Source organism: Festucalex cinctus, chromosome 16 (genome assembly GCF_051991245.1).
Source record: "Festucalex cinctus isolate MCC-2025b chromosome 16, RoL_Fcin_1.0, whole genome shotgun sequence".
Lineage (NCBI taxonomy): Eukaryota > Metazoa > Chordata > Actinopteri > Syngnathiformes > Syngnathidae > Festucalex > Festucalex cinctus.
Genome location: NC_135426.1, coordinates 23,375,860 through 23,397,167, shown reverse-complemented (window position 1 = coordinate 23,397,167; position 21,308 = coordinate 23,375,860). Strand labels below are relative to the sequence as shown.

General features: G+C 42.2%; 1 protein-coding gene across 18 annotated transcripts in view; it reads left to right on the top strand.

Moving 5' to 3' along the window:
- Positions 1-21,308, top strand: part of ptprda (protein tyrosine phosphatase receptor type Da) — a 298,862-nt gene that overhangs the window by 103,878 nt on the left and 173,676 nt on the right. For all 18 annotated transcript variants that reach the window (XM_077500599.1, XM_077500600.1, XM_077500603.1 and 15 more), the window contains exons 7-9: positions 2,046-2,116; positions 2,619-2,751; positions 8,787-8,830. The gene's annotated coding sequence lies outside the window, so the exon portion shown is untranslated. The remainder of the gene's footprint in view (positions 1-2,045; positions 2,117-2,618; positions 2,752-8,786; positions 8,831-21,308) is intronic.

The following is a 21,308-nucleotide window of genomic DNA, read 5'->3' as shown; positions in this document are numbered from 1 at the left end:
GGGAGTTGCTTCCAAGTTTGGCGATCATTCGGTGGGGGCGCGAGGGCCGCATTCATCACCGCCCGGGGCGTTAATGTTACCTTGATCCTTTCATCCGATCCGCGCAAACAAGTTGGAAAAATCGATCGGACAAAAAGCTTTTAAAGCCGCCATCGTAACGAGGCGAGGCGATACGGTGGCAGGAGTGCTTGTATATTTAAGAAGATCATATTTTCCAGGGGGGAGGCAGCCGGTGGCAGGGGTAAAAAAAAAAAAAAAAAAAAAAAAAAAAAGAGGTGTCGAGTTTCCCGAAAGTGGCGCACGGAGCTCCTCGGTTTCACTTTGGCCTTAATGTGTTTTCCCTTCTTCACATCCTCCCTGGCTGCGTCTCCAGCTCCATCAGACCATCACACAGCACGTCTCTCGTGCCGTCTTTCCACTTTACACACTTTCTCCTGCACATCCGGGTACAGAAGGGAAGCAATATCGCTCTACTTTCTGACACGTTTGCCTTTGAGTACCTTCTGGGCGGGACCTGAACCGGACGAACCACGTGGAGCTGGGCCTTATTAGAATTAGCTGATTTATGGCAATATTTATCTGCCCAAAATGCAATGGTGAAATCTAAACGTTTCGTGTTTAATATTAGTGTCAGTGGTATGTATGGTGGTCGTCTCCCAATCCAGAGGTTGCGGGTTTGATGATTTGGATTGTGAGGAGGATTAGGACGAGACACGCTTCGTCTTTTTTTCTGCCCCTTCTTAAACCGAATATTTATTTATTATTTTTTTTTAAGTATTAAAAAATAAAATTAAGATCAAATCAAAACCATTTGGAATCTCACTGGAGTTCTCGGCAGAATGCTCCCCACTGCAAGCACAATTGTCAATGTCCCTTTTGCCATTTGGAGAAGTAAAGCCACTGGTGGGCCATCGAAGTTGAATAAATGGATTTTATTTTTTTTTTCTGCAGCATTTTCACGGTATTTTTGCCTCTACGGCGGAAATACCGTCATGTATGACGTACAGTTGTACGAATAACATTAACTAGGCAAGGGCGTCTCCCATATGCTGCCCCCAGGTGGCCAGGGTGGCAAACAGTATTTTTTGTTTAAGTATGATATAATGGGGGTACAATTTTTCCTCATTAAAATGCATATTACAGCAATTGTGTTGTTTTTGGAGGCAGGCTGGGACGGATTAATGGCGTTTCCATTCATTTCAATGGGAAACGATGATTTGAGATGCGGTACGGGTGTTTTTGAGTTGCAAGTTTGGTCACCAAATTTAAACAAATTTAAATCATATTTCAAGACTGTATACCTCCATTTGTTGTTTTCGGAAATGTCATCTTCAGGCTTCTGATTGGCTAAAATGACGGTATGGAGATGTAACTGAAAAATTAGAGGGGAGAAACGGCTCAATTTGACCTATTTTTACACATCTTTCAAATTTGATCATCTTTGTGCTGCCCTTAAAAATGACCTTGAAATGGCTGCTTCAAACCAAAATGGCCGACTTCCTGTGTGTTTTCGGACTTGTTGAGATTTGTGTTTCTTTTTTTTTTTTAGTGATTGGTTTGGAGTAAAGAATGGCATACTCAGGCCCTCAAATATGCCCTCACTTCCCACATCCGTCCTTCTGTGCCATTTGCACAATTCATGTTGCACGTAATGAATATTCTAGTGATGCCATGCAGGCAGGAAAGAGCCGGAACAGAACCGCCGCCGCCGCCACCGCCACGCTTGTGTTCATTTGGAGCTGCCTTGTTTGAGGCTGACGAGCTGAGCGCGGGCTTTTTTCGACACAATGGTGTCAAGCTCAAAAAAGCGGGCCATGATGTTGGAGCAGCTCGCTCAAAGAAAGCAAACGCTTGGCAAGGGGGAAAGAGAGGCAGCTTGGGCGGCGGCCGATGACGAATAATTCGCCACATGTCGTCGGGGTGGCATCGCTTAAAATCACACCGAATCCGTTTTTTTGAATAATTTTTTTATCGTGTCTGACACAAATGGCAAATGCAAAATGAACGTGTCAAGCTTTCAACTTGTTGTTTTTGTGTTTCTGCAGGGAAATTCAGAGGAGTTTTGTTCGTCTTCATTCAGGTCTGAGGCAGCAATAGCAACTCTTATTCCAAATAGGTAATTTTTTGTTGTTGTTTTTAATTGACATTTTATTTTTCTTAGTTAAATGAATTGTATTATTTTATACATACTTTATTTTCTGGTTCTTGGACTGATCACAAAGTAAATGCATCAGATTTAGGTGCAATACATAAATGATGCAGCAGCGACCTCTGGTGGCTTGAGCCCTTACTGCATTTTTAATTTCAAACAAAATGGCAGCCTTTTTGTTTTGTTTAATGTTATATGGGCAATTTAATCTTATTTGAATTGTTTGTAGTTTTTTTTTTTTTTTTTTTACTTAATAAAAATTGCATTTTACTTAGATTTGATTCGAATATTTTTGTTTTATTCTCTTATCCTGTTAATCTTTTTTTATTCAACTTTATTCTTTAAATTCTTTAATAATTTTTCACCCAAATGAGCTCACCTCCTGTTTTGTCAATTTATTAAATGTTGATTTATTTAAAATGTTATCCTTCAAGCTAGTCACACCGCATTTCCCGTCTCATCCAATCAGCGCGCTCGTTGCCACTATCCTGGTTCAGCGCCGCCCCCCGCCCCCTTTTTGTTTCCACCGGCGGGTCGGCGAGGTACACCCGCGGCATCGGGACAGCATGTTGGCGCCAGAGTGACCCCAGCCTCGTTTTACGGTAAGCAGGCCCACTTTGTTCTTCATTCAACGTCATTCTTTTGAATGTGCTCTTAATAGCTTTGAAAACACGTTTTCCCACCTGCTGTCGACTGACGATGACGTCCAATCACGGCTCGCCTGTTTTCTGGGTTTGTTCAGCAAACTGAGCCATGATTGATATCGTTCCCTGTTTCCTTAGCACGCGTGATGTCATCTTCAGTTGCCAGCGAGTGGCAAAACGTGTTTTTAAAGGTGTTAATTGTTCATGAAAAATAATGAAGTTAACATGTTAATTAGAGGCAAAATGTCTTATTACTGCTGAAAATGGTTCAATGAGTCAAGTATCCCTTTAAAATATTACGTTTTTTTTTTTTTTTTTTTTTTTTTTTTTTTTTTTTACTTTTTTGCAAGTGCAAATTTTAAATTTCCTTGAGTTTTCAAAATATTGTCATTCAAATCTGTGCTTATAAATTAGTGTTCTTTCAATTAAACTAACATTTCAATATTTAAAACAAAAAAAAGTGAATTAAAAAGAGCAAATAAAATAAATGATAAAAATACAGAATTAAAGCATTCAAATTCATGAAATTAGATATTCTTATTTTATATACTGATTTCTTGAGTATTACGTTTTTTTTTTTGTTTTTTTTGTTTTTTTTACATTTTTGCAAGTGCAAATTTTAAATTTCCTTTGCTTATAAATTAGTGTTCTTTCAATTAAACTAACATTTCAATATTTAAAATTAAAAAAAAGTGAATTAAAAAGAGCAAATAAAATAAATGATAATGATGATTTTTTTTCATATTATTTTATATACATTTTTATATATTGTTTATATTTTATGACCACATTTTATTATGGTCTTAAACACTGAAAATGCTGCATCTGATTTCAACATATTGGACGTAAGCATCTTGAAAATTGTTGTCATAATTCACCAGTCGGTTGTCAAATGAACACCTCTCGCATTGGACCCCACCGGATTGGGCTGTACTTCATCTTATGGCTGATATATCTCATTGCATCAAATAATCATGTCATTCCACCCACCACAATGGAGCTAATAAAAGCTCATCTGACTGGAAACTGTCGGCACGTGAGCGTTTCTTGAGAGCACCGAGGTCAATTTGTAAGGCAGGAAGAGGCTGGTCACATGACAGGAAATGATGCGCTCTCTGCAGGTGATGAAACGAGCCCTCACCAGCCTACTCCACCTCCCTTAGCAAGCCTGTACATAGATGGACATTAAATCAGGATAGCCACCAGATGGCGCCATTTGCTCATGAATCCCTCCTCCACAGTATGTGTCACGCTGCATTTGAAAATAGCTTGTCCTTGAACATGCATGAAAAAATTTAGAATGAAAAGGTAATTAAATTGCTCCATTGACCGTGTCTCAAAAATGTTTTTCGACACATAAATACTGAAAGATAAAAAAAAAAAAAGATAAAAGATATTTCAAAAGGTCAAATCCACTTCTTAAATTAAACGTAAAAATGCTGTTTTAAATATTACTAACATATTACAAATGTTTAAACAATATTTTTAAATGAATAAAAAATAAGACAATTTAAAATGTTCTTTTTTTCCACAAAATGCAATTAAAATAATTTTGAATATTTAATAATTTATTCTAATTTCTTACAATTTGTTGTAAAATATAATTGAATAGAAAAGTAACTTTAAAAAAACATGTTGCTTACTTTCTACTCTATAAAGCTTTTTTTTTTTTTTTTTTTTTTTTTTTTTTAAATTGCATTAAATCCTACAAAATTTTATTAATTTAATAGCACCATAGCAGGTATCGGAATTGGTCCGATATCAGCCATATTTCAAGGTATCGGGTACTCACAATGATGGCCGATACCAGTATTGGCTGAAAGAAGTTGTAAAACCACATTTTTTACTTGGATTACTTGTTTCATTTTATTTATTTTAGGGGTGTCAAAATTAGTTAATCTTGAGTTAATTGAAAGTTCCTTTAACACCCCTGTTTTTTTATTTTTTTTAATATTTTTTTTTATTTTTTTTATTTTAATGCATGATTAATGACTGTCCTTTACTTGGAAAGCCCGTACTGGGGGAATTCCAGTCCCAACGCGGCAGACACGTCTGTCAAAATTTAGCACGAATAAATGGAATAATAATGCATAAATTTGTGGAGGCTGGGCTCAAGTTGTATTTTACAATGTTAAAAATGTGCAGAATTTTACAAGTTAATTCATGTTAAAGATGGGATAGCTCTTCACATGAAAGGAAAAATCCACTGAGCTGTCACCAATGTCTTACAAATGCAATTATGCCATCTAGTGGCAGAAATGACCTCAACATAAATCAATATCACACTCGTTTACAGTACAGGACATCTTTTTGAATTTGAACTTAATTTTATGTATTATGAAATTACTGTACCAATGACTAAAAGATGCAGCCATATTTCTATTAGTTTAACATTTTTTGCCAACTTTTATGTATGAAAACATAGGAAAAAATATATATTGGACATTTTATTGTACATTTAGAACAGATGTAAAATTTGTGATTAATCATGAGTAAATTATTGAAGTCATGTGATTAATTATGATTAAAAAATGTAATCACATGACACACCTAATTTATTTCTGTTTTTAGTCATCTTATATTGTGTTCTATACAGCATATGTATTTTATGAATAAATGGAAAAAAGATTCTGCCATTAAATTAAGAAAAATGCTTTTTGGGGAGGACATTTTGAGAATGAAAAGTATATTGTTATCGGTGATGAAAAAAAAAAAAAAAAGTGGTACCAGACATTATTAATAACACCATTTAAACATCAACCATTTACATGCCACATATTCAGTCCACAACTTGAGATAAGTCTGTACTTCAGCAAATATTAGAAACAGCATTTTTGTTTTCCTCCCTTTGCTGTGTTGCTCATTCCTAACACTTCCACTAGATGGCATTCTAGCAGCAGCAGCAGCAGCAGCGAATCATCCGGCTTTCCCTTTGCCACCGAAATTAACTTTTCATTGATGCGCTAATAAAGTACACAATCTATTTCAACGTGGCGTTCACAAATCTGCGGTGTTTTCCGCGCACGCACGCACACGCACGCGCACGCCTCCTTGCCATCTGTCTGTGCTGTGGCGCATGTCCGCTACGCTGGGAACAGTTGGGAGCAGGCGAGTGGAAGCACAAGTGTCTCGTGGCTCGCCCCCCCCCAACCGCCACCGTCTTTTCCTCCCCCGCTGTGCTTTTGTCATCCGCCGCTAACCCCGCCCTCTCCCGTCTTTCATTGTACCAGCTTCTCGACAAAACAAAAAAAAAAAAAAGACGGAGCATGTTAAGTTGATCAAGCTCAGGTTAGCAAAAAAAGATGAACTTTCTTTCCCCGCACATCTGCAAAGACCTTCGTAGGCGGCTTAAGTAATTTGAAACACCGACGCCTTCCGTTTCCGCCGCCTCCGGAAAAGTGCTTTCTTGAGGCGGCGTGATAAGAAACGGCAGCCATCAGCAGGAGGCTCCCAGCCCAGTTTATTAATAATAATAATCATGAGAAAGCGTTACTGTGCGCGTTTGTAGAAAAGAAAAAAAATAAGTGATATGTGCCGATCACTTGGGGCAAAGTTAAAGATGTTCCGCACTGCTTTTTGAAATTGCGGCCTCCACTGTTGGCGTTCCCCTTCACGGGGCTCGATCGTTCCCTCGCATTGATCGTCAGCCATGATAATATAATCAGGCGGAAAGCCCGACAAGGCTGGCCGGCCCCGATGGATCAGCGCCGGCGACAGCGGCGCGATGCGCAGGTCATAAACGCGCAACCTTCCCCGCCTGACCCCGCATCAATTTGCCTCTTCCCACTATGAATGCAAATCACAATGCATTTTTTTTTTTTTTTTTGGTGACGTGTTTACGGTTATCTCTGTATCTCCCTAAACGGTGCTGACGGCGCCCGGCTAACGGCGGCCGGCGCTCGCCGGTCCTGGTGCCCCTCAAAATGGCGACGGCGAGCCTCCTCCTCGCCCTCCGTCCCAGTCACTTGTGTATGCATTGAACTGATAAGTACCGCACTTCATTTTCCCCATGGCGAGGCACAGTAAAAAAAAAAAAAAAAAATGGGGAGTAATAATTGCTTCGGGAGGGGGCGGAGGGGTGTCTGTGCATGTGTGCGTGTGTGAGACGAGGACGGCTAAATATGCTTGATTGCCTCCAAAGCTTCATTGCTATGTAATGAAATATGGCTGCCGCAGACGGAGGGCCGTCGGTGCAAATGCGGTAATCCCCGCGGATTTATGCGGAAATTCGCGGAAAATTCCCGTGCAATATTTGCATTTTGTTCATCCTCTTCCTAGCTCTATTATTGCCTAAATAGAAATGTGTCGACTGTCAACGATTAAAATCGTCGAAAGTTCATTTAAATAGTCGACTCATCTGTTATTTGTCATTACAGTCAAACAGTTTGCGAACATAATCCGTTCCAGAAGGCTGTTCTAAAAGTTATTTGTTCGAAATCCGAAACTATTTTTCCCATTATAATTAATGTAAATAATTTTAATCTGTTCCAAGTCTAAAAAAACTTTTTCCAAGTTTTTTTTTTTTTTTTTTTTACTATTTTACACCATAAACTGCACTGTATACTGTTTACCAGCTTTACCACTTGCACTTGCTTTCTTTGGACCCATGATTAGGAGCTAATACACGATGCAAAACTTAAAAAAAAAAAAAAAAAAAAAGAAAAAAAAAAGTTTTGCGTAAATAACAATGAACAGGTCTGCTCCAAACGAACTTTGAACACGAAAGTGCGACGGAGGAAGGATTCGAGTTAGCTCAGCTCCCGAGTGAGTCGCGTTCAGGTACGCTCGGCTTTTTTCAGTTTGGTCCAGAGACGATTTTTTTGACGAGTTCTGAGACATAAAATTCTTGAATTTTCTGGTTGAAAATTTGATTTGGCTGAGAACAGAAGCGTTCGAAAACCAAGGTTTGACTTTGAATTGATGCCTTGAATTTTCGCTCAAAACTGCCTCATTTGCCGCTTGTATGCCTGCTGTGACGCAATATCGATATTGCGATATTGCTCGATGCAATATGCATATCGCAAAGACATGCAATAATTTTCGTATCGTTGCCCTCTTAAAATAGCTGCCCAAGACATTTTTTTTGCAAAATTCTTTTTTTTAGCCTAAATTATCTCCTCATGATGGAAATGGTTAATTATTTTGTGTTTCCTGAAAAAATGACATGGGCGATTATTTTAAGAAGGCGTTGAAATGGAATTTTATGATTTTATCTGAATTTGACCAGTCAGCCACTAACTAAAATGTTCCACCATCCAATAGTTGAACATTATCGAGAGGTAGTTACAATTAATTAACTAAGAATATACTGCATTTGCATATTTTGATGCATGAAAAAAATGTACGGTAATTTCTTTAGGTACATGTTACCTATCGCAATAATATCGATATCACTATATTCAGCAACTATATCGCAAAAAAATGCCTCATGCGTCCGAGTGTCTTCGCGAGAAACTTCATATTCAGCGTGCTTGCGTTTCTTCTTCCGATGCGACTTTTCCATCTGCAGATGACATTCACAGAGAAAATTGACTCGAGGAATTAACACTTTGGCCCGGGAAAACTATAAAAATCACCACGCTGGTAATTGTCTCATTTGACTCTGCTGTTTAAAACAAACAAAAAAAACATTTCGCACAATAGTGGAGCCAAATTAAAACTCACTCAGTGTGGATTAAAAACGAAAACGACATGTTTATACTCTTTTCAATCAATGCTTTTGCACCCGCAGCAAATTTTTTTTGCCTTGAGTCTCTGCTAATCACTTACTACAAGATGAGTCTAGAAAATGGCCTGAGGGGGAAAAAAAAAACAAAAAAAAAACGTAATCACCCAAAGCAAGTCAATAAAAGTCTAACTGCTTGAAGGAGACTTTTGCCATCGCCGAGCTCGCGCGTGAAAACGGAAAGCGATTTGCGCAGGTAAGCTCCGGCGCTGCTGATGAAGCCATTCATCTCCGTGCTCTTCCCCGTCTGTCTCTCTTGTTTACGCAGTTCTCTTCCCTGAGACGTCCGCGACGACATGAGGCCTGCGGCAGGTAAGGACGCCTTCGCTTCAATTTCATGCCGTGCATCGCCTCCTTTTTTTTTTTTTTTTTAAGACTTCCGCGTGAAGGGGCCAAGTGAAAAATGTCAAGTGATATCAAATCAAGCCAGTCGAGTCTGGACTACAACTGGAGCGGGAATTGAGGGGTGGTGGGTGGGTGGGGGGTGTTCGAGGACATCTGGCAAAGTGACTGAGAGGGAGCGGGGAAGACTGACTGACTGGCACTGATGGGGACCAAGACTGGGACTTTGCGTGGAGCCCGGCGAGCCTGATCGATCGAGCGTGATGAGACTGTCATGGCGCGGCGGCGTTGGCAAAATAGGCGGGGCGGTCTTTGAGCGCAGAGATGGAGTCGGGAGAAACGCGTTGGAGAGCACTTGACGGATGATGCTAGCGATCAGATCGAAGGATGACGTTCGGCACGATCCCTCAGATCCTGATAACGTACTTTCTTTGATTGTCGCTAGAAAATAGGTCAAGTCCTTCAACAACAAAAAAAAAAAAAAATGGCATCTGAATGGGACAATTTGACCAATACGATATGAATTTGAGACGAAAAGCTAAATCTTCAAATGAACTCTACTTACTACGACTACCAGTAGTACTTTTGATACATACAATTTCCACACACCAAAACAAGAATAGATCATTTTAACTCCCAGCCATTTTCATGGAAGCAATCCCCGTCGTTTTCAATGGATTTTGACTGATTTTGCCAGGCCAACAGAATATTGTGTTCTATTGCTGTAAAAACATAGACCCTACCATCATCACAAAGAAGGTACTACATTTATACGTTTTCGTTTTTCAGCAATTAGCAAGAGAAGATCATCAGTTTCCTTCTGACTACCAGCAATTCAAATTTGTCCACTGTAGTGGACATGTTTAAACCTGAATATCTCCCATCCAGTGCATACGATTGAATCAACTCATTTTGTGCTCTATAGAGGATGTTCAAGGCTTTCCAATGATACCAAATGTGTAGGGGTGGGGCTTTGCTACCTTTGACTGCATCATAAAAGAAAATGGCTTCCCTCAGTGCAAGCACTTTTTAGGGAAAAGGAAAAGTAAGCGTAGAACACTTTATTGAACAAATTTAGGTTTTAAATGTTGTTAGCATGTTTTCTGTCACGATGTGGGGTGTTGGTGGCAGGACCCAAATGCAGGAGGCAACCAAAAAACAGGGCAAGGCAGGGATGCAGGTAAAAAAGGGGATTTAATTAACAAAAACTATAAACAAGGTACTATGAAAAAATTAACAAGATCAAAAAACAAACACAAGGCATGGCATGGCATGGAACACAGGGACAACAACAGGCACAACAGATACTATGACTCCAAGAACCGAACGGAAAACAGGGGACTAAATACACACAGGCTAATGACAATGACTAGACACAGCTGGGCAAGACACAAGTGGCAGGGGAAGCTGATTGGTGGATACACTGGGAAGGGAAGAAACACTCAGGTGGACGTGGTTTGACATAACGGGACAAGGGAAGACACAAGGAACACATGACAAACGACCAAAAGACAACAAAAACCCACCCCCACCAAACCAAAACATGACATAACCCCCCCCTCAAGGGACGGCTCCCAGACGTCCAACATAAAAAGTCCAAAAACAAGGGCGGGCGGAAGGGGGCACGGAGGAGGGCACACGGCCCACCCATCCGTCCCAGACAAAAAGCAGTTCAGGAGGGCGTCCTCGACGCCCGACAAGGAGCAGAGGTGGCGGCGGGGTGTTCGCCGCCAGATGAGGAGCAGGAGACGGCCGCTGGCCGGGCGCCGCCGGAACTGGTGCAGGCGATGGCGGCCGCTGGCCGAGCGCCGCCGGAACAGGTGCAGGCGATGGCGGCCGCTGGCCGGGCGCCGCCGGAACTGGTGCAGGCGGTGGCGGCCGCAATCCATGCGCCGCCGGACGAGGAACAGGAGGTGGCGGCCGCAATCCATGCGCCGCCTGACGAGGAACAGGAGGTGGCGGCCGCATTCCATGCGCCGCCTGACGAGGAACAGGAGGTGGCGGCCGCATTCCATGCGCCGCCTGACGAGGAACAGGAGGTGGCAGCCGAGGCGAAGCGGCCAGGGGCTGCGGCGGCGGCGGCCCAGGCGAAGCGGCCAGGGACTGCGGCGGCGGCGGCCCAGGCGACGCGGCCAGGGGCTGCGGCGGCAGCGGCCCAGGCGAAGCGGCCAGGGACTGCGGCGGCAGCGGCCCAGGCGAAGCGGCCAGGGACTGCGGCGGCAGCGGCCCAGGCGAAGCAGCCAGGGGCTGCGGCGGCAGCGGCCCAGGCGAAGCGGCCAGGGACTGCGGCGGCAGCGGCCCAGGCGAAGCGGCCAGGGGCTGCGGCGGCAGCGGCCCAGGCGAAGCGGCCAGGGGCTGCGGCGGCAGCGGCCCAGGCGAAGCGGCCAGGGACTGCGGCGGCAGCGGCCCAGGCGAAGCGGCCAGGGGCTGCGGCGGCAGCGGCCCAGGCGAAGCGGCCAGGGGCTGCGGCGGCAGCAGACAAGGTTCCGGAGCGAGAGGTTGCAGCAGACAAGGTTCAGGAGCGAGAGGCTCCAGCAGACGAGGTTCAGGAGCGAGAGGCTGCAGCAGACGAGGTTCAGGAGCGAGAGGCTGCAGCAGACGAGGTTCAGGAGCGAGAGGCTCCAGCAGACAAGGTTCAGGAGCGAGAGGCTCCAGCAGACAAGGTTCAGGAGCGAGAGGCTCCAGCAGACGAGGTTCAGGAGCGAGAGGCTCCAGCAGACGAGGTTCAGGAGCGAGAGGCTCCAGCAGACGAGGTTCAGGAGCGAGAGGCTCCAGCAGACGAGGTTCAGGAGCGAGAGGCTCCAGCAGACGAGGTTCAGGAGCGAGAGGCTCCAGCAGACGAGGTTCAGGAGCGAGAGGCTCCAGCAGACGAGGTTCAGGAGCGAGAGGCTGCAGCAGACGAGGTTCAGGGACTTGAGGCCTGTCTGACCCGTCACTCCCGACGCCACGGAGCAAAGCCAGTACCTCCTTTAGCCCGGCAATGGCTCGGTCGCAGGCCTCAAGCCCCTTCTTCGCCCAGGGCTCCCATTCCGCCATTGCCCCCGCTGGGTCCAGTTCTGGTGGAGTCATTCTGTCACGATGTGGGGTGTTGGTGGCAGGACCCAAATGCAGGAGGCAACCAAAAAACAGGGCAAGGCAGGGATGCAGGTAAAAAAGGGGATTTAATTAACAAAAACTAGTGATGTGCTTCTCGGGTCGAATCCCTGAAGCGTGTGCCGAGTAATGGAGATGAGTGGTTCATGAACCGCGATTCAATGCGTGTGTCGATGACGTACGTGATGACGTTTGAAGCCCCGCGAAGCGGGTGTACCACGTGACTGATTCAGGAAATGATTCGCTAGGTTTGAGTGTAGTTCGAAATGAAAGCGGCAAAGAAACGCTATGGATTCCCCTTCACTTTTTGTGTTTTCGGGTCCCTTATTGCGCTACTTTTTTTTGCTTTTGGCATTCGATTTGCCGAGCTTCTTTTTGCGATGGAACCAGCAAGAAAGAGATTTTCCCTTGTTTGGGACTGGAGCACTTTGAGCAGATCTCACCTCAGAAAATAATGCACTGCAATTACGGTACTATTTTAACAGATTCCAATAATAAAATAAAATAAAATGTGACAACACATAAAATTCACATTTTTCTGTTCACAGTTGAAAGTCCCCTTCAGTCCTGGAATCACAGAAATATACGCGTCCAATTCTATACAAACTTGCTATCTCATATCGATGCACCCCTGCTTCATTAGTACCATGTGAAAGAGTTTTTTTTCCAAAGGAGGTGAAATTCTCTGCAAAAACAAACAAACCGCCTGAGTCCAAAAACTTCGGAAAAAAATATTGTTTTTAAATAAATATGAATAAGCACTTTATTTTACCTCATTTCACATTTTCACTTGTTGCATAAGCACAAACATAGACAAAGTAACACAACAATTCATGCTAAAACACTCTTCAAATATATATTCTTTTGTATTTAGAGCATGATTTACAAAATGACACCCATTTTATTGCGTGCACCAAGCATGTTATACATTTTTCTGTCCACATGATGGCGTAGTCGAGGAAATGAATCATCTTGAAGCCCCTACGTGTGTGTGACGCTTTTCACTGCAGGGCTTCACTGCTTTACGGGGCTTCATTTTGCCATCACTAACAAAAACTATAAACAAGGTACTATGAAAAAATTAACAAGATCAAAAAACAAACACAAGGCATGGCATGGCATGGAACACAGGGACAACAACAGGCACAACAGATACTATGACTCCAAGAACCGAACGGAAAACAGGGGACTAAATACACACAGGCTAATGACAATGACTAGACACAGCTGGGCAAGACACAAGTGGCAGGGGAAGCTGATTGGTGGATACACTGGGAAGGGAAGAAACACTCAGGTGGACGTGGTTTGACATAACGGGACAAGGGAAGACACAAGGAACACATGACAAACGACCAAAAGACAACAAAAACCCACCCCCACCAAACCAAAACATGACAGTTTTCTATAAGACTCGAGAACACATTAAAGTATTATTTGAATTATTTTAACTTTAATTGAGCCTAGCATTTAAGTTTTTAAAAAAACTGTAGTGGACACATATTTTAAAAATAAACTTTTTTTTCTTTTTTTTTTTTCTTTCTTTTTTTTAAATCTCTTTTGCAGTATTACAGTTACTTCGCAAAGATTTGGGAATATCAAAATGAACATGACTGGACAATATATTTTTTTCCTGGTAGTCAGGAGGATAATCACATTCCTGGTGAAAACAATGGCAAAAAGGTATTCAATCACTTTTGGTGTTTGCTGCTGGCTAAAACAAAGAATCTCTCAAAGATGAAATGCAATTGTATAATTACGTAACAAAATTGAACTTAGCCGGTGTCTCAACCACATGTTGGGATTCCCTGCACCATGAAAGGGAACTGTTGGTTTGTTCCATGTTGGCCACGAGCGCCGCGAACACTCAAAGCATCTGTTGGGCGCTCGGCGTTAGATCTTGTGGACACATGGCCTGCTGGCAAGGCACAAACTGTTGGGAATTCAACAGTTGGTGATTTCAGACTCAATAACGGACACCGATTTGTACGTCTGTGTTGGCCGACTCGCCAAAACAACAGCGGCCCGGCCCCGTCCTTAGCCTGACACAAAAAAACGGGAAGTGGGTCCCACGGCCACGTGATTAATTCAAAGGCGATTGTATACAAAAGATGCTGCCTGTGAAATGGTAGCTGCTCACTTTGGCAGATCAATGCTCCAACATTTCATATTTGCCATAGCTGCCGCCGGTACGCGAGCGCTCGCCGAAGCCAAACTAGGCGGACGCTTTGCATAAACTTGAAAGGCGAGCAGTGCGATTCCCCGACTCCCACCGGATATGAAACTCTTCAGCCAATGAAGTGCACAATATGGACAATATTGGACATATTCAAAAGCCTGCTGGTGCTAATATGAATCTTATATTGACGCGGGTTGGGGGGGAGACACTCACTGTGGTCTTTTCAAGAAGCAAAATACAAACGTGACTCATTTTTTAAAGGACTGTTATACGGCATATAAAGCCAATAATTCATATTTAGGTAAGGGTAGTTATTATTATTTGGGCCTGAGCAAAGTTTTTGCACGAGCAAGGTGGCTTGGCATAGTCCAGTTCTTCTCAAATAGTGGGGCGGGGGGCGGGCCCCCCCCCAAGGCGGCGCGAGACTCCATCAAGGGGGGCGCGTTTGACCTCGGGGGAACATGCTTTTTTATTTTTTTTATTTGGATTTTTTGTTACTGACCGAGAATAAAGTGAGATTGCACCTCCACTACATTAGGGGGCAGTGGTGCTCATTATTGGCAGAGTGTGCGCAGGGAGCATTCGCTCGGTGGTGTAGGGGTTTTGTTTGCACTGAGCACGCTTTGCACAAAAATAAAAAATAAAAAATCAGCACAAAGTATTTTAAATATTTTTGTTTTGCAGGTTAAAGTTTTTCTTTTTTTTTTTTAATATTTTGCTCCTGAGATAATGTTGGTGATCATTATTTATTGACTTTATGTAATTTTATTTTTATGTATCACATGGTTTGACATGGTCAGTCAAAAAAATGTTTATAGTTTAATTAAGGATTTAATTTTATTTTTGAATTTCGGATGCACTTTAAATCTTTTTTGTTACAGTTAATAAAGCTATTCTTTTTGTTAGTTGGCCCATATTTCTTTCTTTTTTAATTCTCTTATGCAGAGGTGTGCTTATAACAATTTTATAGACAAATGATACTATTTATAGTCTCGTGGGGAAGGGCGAGATGTTTTCTTCTTACTTGGGGGGGCATGACAGAAAATAATTGAGAAGCACTGGCATAGTCTAACAAAGCACAGCCAAGATAGATTTGTTGGCGAGTGGTACTCAATCTGAGATTGAATTCCGTAGAGTAAATTTGACTCTATTTAGAGTGCAACCAAAATTGTTTTACAGTAGACTAATATTTACACTTGGAAGAGAGTATAATAAAGAATAAGAAAAATACGTAAATAAAGGGGTTGAGGAACGAAGTCACGACTTTCAGCTTGGGAGACTGCCACACTACCACCTGAGCTATGCCCCTCCTACTGCTTGCTTATCTTCAAGAGGAGATCAAAAACATTGTTTTTTGGGGTCTTTTTTTTTTTGGGTGGACTTGGAGTTATTAATAGATTCCAGCTGACACGAGTGATATACTAACACACAGCAGGAGCTGTGTGGCTCAAGGAGTAGATTGTGAGTTTGTTTCTCAACCCTTGAGTCACTTTTATTTTGTTCAATTATTTATTTTTATCTATCGTAAGTGTAAATATTACTCTAAAAACCAAGTCTATTTGGTCCCACGCTAAATAGAGTCAAATTTAGTGTACAGAATATAACTGTGTACCCTTAAGAACCATCATGTAGGGAAAAGAAACAACAAAACATATAATAAACTCTTCAATCTACCAAGTAACTCTTTGGCTTTTTTTCAATTCGTGTACAATGGAAGCAGAAACGGTCAAAGTGAAAGTGCACTGCAGATACTTGTCACACATCAAAAGCGTGAATGAACACGCTTGCAAGCATTCCTGCTGTGAAATGTCAAAAATGTCCATTTTCCTTGAGCCAGTACAAAAAAGCACCGCGGCGGCTGGCGCTCTGCACGGTAAACAACTGTAAAAGACAGCCGGCGAGGCGGTAACCATGCGGGGTTTTTTTCTCACTTTCGCGCATTACAGTCGGAGTAAGTGGCCAAAGAGTGTCTAGACGTCAAGTCGAGGAAAAATAGGAACTCTTGCAAAAAACAAAAAAAAAAGAAAAAGAAGTGGATTGCATTTTGGCAGACACATAATAACAGCAGTTAAACGCGGGCAAAGTGCGGGTTGAAGCTCGAGCGCCTGCAACAAACGGAGCCGACGAAGATAGGCGGACAAAACGGCTGCTGTTGCATCACCTGCCGTAATAATAATAATAGCGATTGTCTGCTCAGACGAAAGAAGCGAGAACTCGCAAATAACAAACACGTGTCAAAAACAACAACCTCTTGCATGTGTATGCGTGCACAAAAAAAAAAGCTGAGCTGAAAAATTCAAGTCCGTTCAATGGCGCAAACCAATTAAAACGAGTACAAGATAAGCAAAAGAAACTCGCACGTTCTAATCTGATGCTTGCAAGAAATTGAAATAAGACTAATTATCTATTGGAGTGGAAAAATCTTCCTCACTGACTAACATGATGAGTAATAACAGTAATAAAGCAAAAATAATTCAATATACATGAAAACAAAACGAAGGAAAAGATAAAGACTGAAAAGCTATATTTATGTACACTACATATATATATATATATATATATATATATATATTAGAAATTTGATTAATCACGATAAATCACTTAATTCAAAAGGCTTTTTACCAACAATTTTTGACCACCAAATTTAAAGAGCACTTATGTGTTTATTCTTTCGACGTTTTATGTTATGAGGATGTCTTCATTCAACATTTTTTGATCCACTGCACACACTCATCCTCATCTTTTTCTAATCAGTTAATTACTTGCATAACTTAAAATGCAAAAAAAAAGAAAAGACACCAATAGTTTGACATAAACAAATAATCTGAATGTCATACGCAAACATTAATTATTATTATTATTATATGTATTAATATTATATATATATATATATATATATATATATATATATATATAAACACACACAGAGAGAGAGAGAGAGAGAGAGAGGACCTAATATGGAGCCTTGTGGCACTCCATCAGCAAGCATGATTTGCAACTGTCCATCACCTGATAACATTTCTGTGCATACTCAGAAGGTAACCAAAAACCATTAAAAGTCACTAAAATGTAACCGCACGGTTTATTTAGGAGACAACATAAGACGGACGAGTACATATTTGATTTGATTATAAATGAAACGCGTGAGGACACAGACGCATCGGTGACGTACGCATCCCCAATTGGATTTTGAGCTAAAACTCCGGCATGCTAATGCCTCGGCCTGACTCCTAATAAACAACGGGAAGACGCAAGCTTAATAAAACGACGAGAAGCTGTGAAATGTAATTCCGAGGGGCCCGGAACGCCCGGCGAATCAGCTGTCTCGGAGCTGCGCTTTTTCATTCGGATGTTCTCATTTGTATCCGCACCTGTGTCATTCACAGCCTTACGTCTTAACCTAATTTCATGGTCTGCGGGTCTGGATGGATGACTCTGCCGCCGCTCGTACACGGAGGGGAGGGGAGCGAGCGAGACGGCAACCATGACTGTGTGCAGGTGTGTGCACAGAAATGATCGCCAGTACCAAAGAAAAAGGAAAAAAAAAAAAAAAAAAAGGAACTGCTGCAATAGCATGGAAATGTTCTGCCTGCCAGATATTAACCTTTTAACCGAGCTCTTTTCTGTTCTCAAAATACACTGAGCTCCTCCGAACAGCGGACCGAACGATCAGAGGTGGAAGCCATTTTAGCTGGGGAAGCGAGTGTTATTGTAATACGTGAGCTGAAAGGTGCATGGACCGCTTTGAACACCTGGAGTGGACCTTTAAAAATCTCATTAAAAGCGACTCAAATGGATTTGGGTAACACTCGGGTGAATTGGCTCACTTTGCTGCCAATTATACTCGAAAGGCAAAAAAAAAAAAAAAAAAAACTTACGACAACCGCACCTGACGATCTGATTGTATTTGGGTACCTATGCAGTATTGCAACACTCCAATGACACCTCGTGGCATTTGTTGTGCCTTTTGATCCAAAATTGGGTCTTAAAAGACCAACAATTTCACATTTTTGCTTTGACTTATGAGCACAGGCTGCAGATATGAGCCTTGAATGTTGGCAGCGAACTCAACTCAAGACACTTCACTAAAAGCCGCAGTTTGACAAGTCGTGAACAATTCATCAAAAAAAAAGGAAAATAGGAAAAGATGCGAGATACAAGTGTACTGAGTTACGAGCATGGTCACCAAACAAATTCAACTCGTATCTCACTATCGCGCTGTACTTTGTTCAGACCAAACGGAAAAGTTTCATTGCCCTGAAATCTAAAATACTTGTAAAGAAGATATTAAAGCCATTATGAATATGCTAATATTCCCCTTTTTAAATGCAGACTTGCCCCCCCCCCCCCCAATCTAATAATAGAGGAACCGCTTATGCAGATCTGTAATTACTGTTATATTAATGCTATAACGTCCTCCGTTGCCTGGTGACAGATGAAAAATAGATGCCTGCTATGTCAGGCTTCATGGACCGTGAACGCCACGTGTGTGAATTAGCCCATTGTGGGAAAAACCACATGGGCACATTCACCTTTGCTGAAGACCTCAGATTGTTCACACCACAAGCACAAGTGTTTAGCCTTCTCCAAGACAGTTAGAGAGAGGTGACGTCAAACACTGTTCAGATTTAGTTTGATTGATTGCGATCTTGGGGAGCTATAAGTTGAGATGTTGGATGCTAGTTTTTGTGACAACCCAATTATAAGACAATAAAAATAAGACTGAGTGTGTGTATTTTATGGTAAAATAATGTACTTATTGACCTGTTAATATCAATCTGTTTACTTATATTTTGGTATAACTTCGATACCCGTTGATAACCGTACTTTATAAATATATATATATATATATATATATATATATATATATATATATATATATATATATATATGTTTGATGGTGGCAGTAAATGTTTGGATACTAGAGCACGGAATAAATTATAAATTATATTTCAGACTGTACCTATTTATATGTAAGAAGTTGAACCAGTACTTTTTAATGAAAGTATCTCTGCCACCCGACTTAAATACCGAACGTGAGAACTTTTGCCACCTCAAGTTATTTCACCGTCTCGTGCATTTTCAGATCGTGCTCACCGCGAATTAGCTAGTTTTCTCCCGCAGTTCTTTCCTGTCAGCCTGTTTGGACAGCCATAAACCACAGAAACCACGGGCGCTTTAATGTCAGCACTCCGTCTCGGTTGTTAACAAGCCGTGGCGAGAGCGGCGGAAGCGACCCAAGTCTCAGCGCTAGTCCCCACAAGTACACTCCAGTCACTGATCGCGCGAAAACACGGCGCAGTATTAATTACTGTTTGTAAACAATGCACTTTGCGGAGATTAACGTACGTGCTCGGCATCCGCCGCGCGCTAATTCTCGCCCGTGATTAAGCGGTGAGGCAAGGACAGCTGCTCAAGATGAGTTCATTGGCATGTTTAATGAATTGCGCTTGAGGAAATGATTCAATCATTACTTTGATTAATTCTCCACGTGCCGGCTAATGCGTCAAACGTCTGCTGGGTGTCAATAGTGGTGCGAACCAGCGGAATGAGGCCAGCCCGTTTTCGATTTAGCAGGAAATTATGCGGCGATTCACGATTACGAGCGTATTTTAGGCTAGCACAATGCTAACGCTCGCGAGGTTAGGTCAGAGGAATGTTTTGATGAACGGGCTGTCACCGTTCAATTTCGCTCGCTCGTTTTGCGTCCGCACGTCTTCTTCTTCGCCCCCTCAGACACGCCGGCAAGTGGCAAACATCTAACAGAAGCAAAGCCAAGGCAAAATCATTTGTGAGAGATCTTGTCAAACAGATTAATCCCCCACCCTGAGCCTCGGGGTTCTGGACCGTTTTTCTGTCATGCCGCTTTGCCAGGCTCTCTCTTGATAATACCCCAAAGATAAAATTAATTGTGCAGGGAGATGTGGGATGGGGAGTATCCAAAAGGACCTTGAGCAACGCGTGAAATGCTCTCCCGTTCTCACTCGCTCTCTCTCCGGATGTGAAAATATTCAAACCGGGAAAAGCGTGACAAAGCGGTTGACGTCAACTTTGCGCGGACATTTGCGGACCTTTCCAAGAGTTACAAAAGTGACATACTGTGGAATTGAGCTCAGCTAGTGAGCTCCAGCTTGTGTTTGTCATGGTAACTGAAACTGAAACCCCACAATAGAGGGAAGCAGGATTCTGTATTTCTCAAGACGGCCTGGGAACGTTATCTTCAGGACGAGGTACAACCTAATGACAGCACCCCGGGGAGCCATTAAGGAGCTAAGCCCGAGGGCCGGCTCAAAGGAAGCGGCAGCTTCTGTTGAGCGAGCTCTGCTAATCACGACACTTTGAAGCCAAGCGGCTGACGGCATAATCATAAAGTCGCCGAGGGCCGTGTCAAACATCCGCCTGAAAGCAGATGAATTTAATGCAAGTGAGGGAACAAACATCATATAAAACAATGATTAACCTGCCGCCCTCTGCAGCTTTCTGGCTCCCCAGCATTCGTAAAAAAAAAAAAAAAAAAAAAAAAATCCATTCAAAAGGCTCTCCATTTGACACACGCTACATCACTCACCGTGAAATACCTGCGAGGGATCAAGGCGGCAGGATAATGGCTTGGGAGAGGATGCGCTTTGCTGCCCCGTGACGGACATTTCCAATTAGACGGGGTAAATAAATAGTGACTCATCCTATTCTGTGATTCATCAGTCTATCTTGCCTTAAATCAGATCACGGATTTGGAATCCTCGGAGGTGGTGGTGGTGAGAGGGCACTACGTTCTTCGTGCACTACAGTCATTTTCCCACAGCAGTTTTAAACCAGAGCTGTCAAAATTAATCGATTACTTGTCGATTAATTAATCGACAACTATTTGAATCATCGAGTAATCGTTTGGAGACATTTTTTTCATTTAAAATTGTCCAAATCCTCTGATTTTAGAATATCAACAACAGTAATTGTTCATTGATTTCTGTAATCCATTATCATCTGTGTTTAATCAAAATAAGACAACTCTAATTAAAACGAGACGAAATGCAATTTCTGTTGAAATTGCGTGGGAATGCTGAAAGCTGAATGCTAATAGCGGAATGCTGAGCTGAATGCTTATGAAGTAAGTTGAAAGATAAATTATGTGAAAATTACAAAGCTTTAATTGAAGTCGAATACAAACGAATAAGAAGAAAA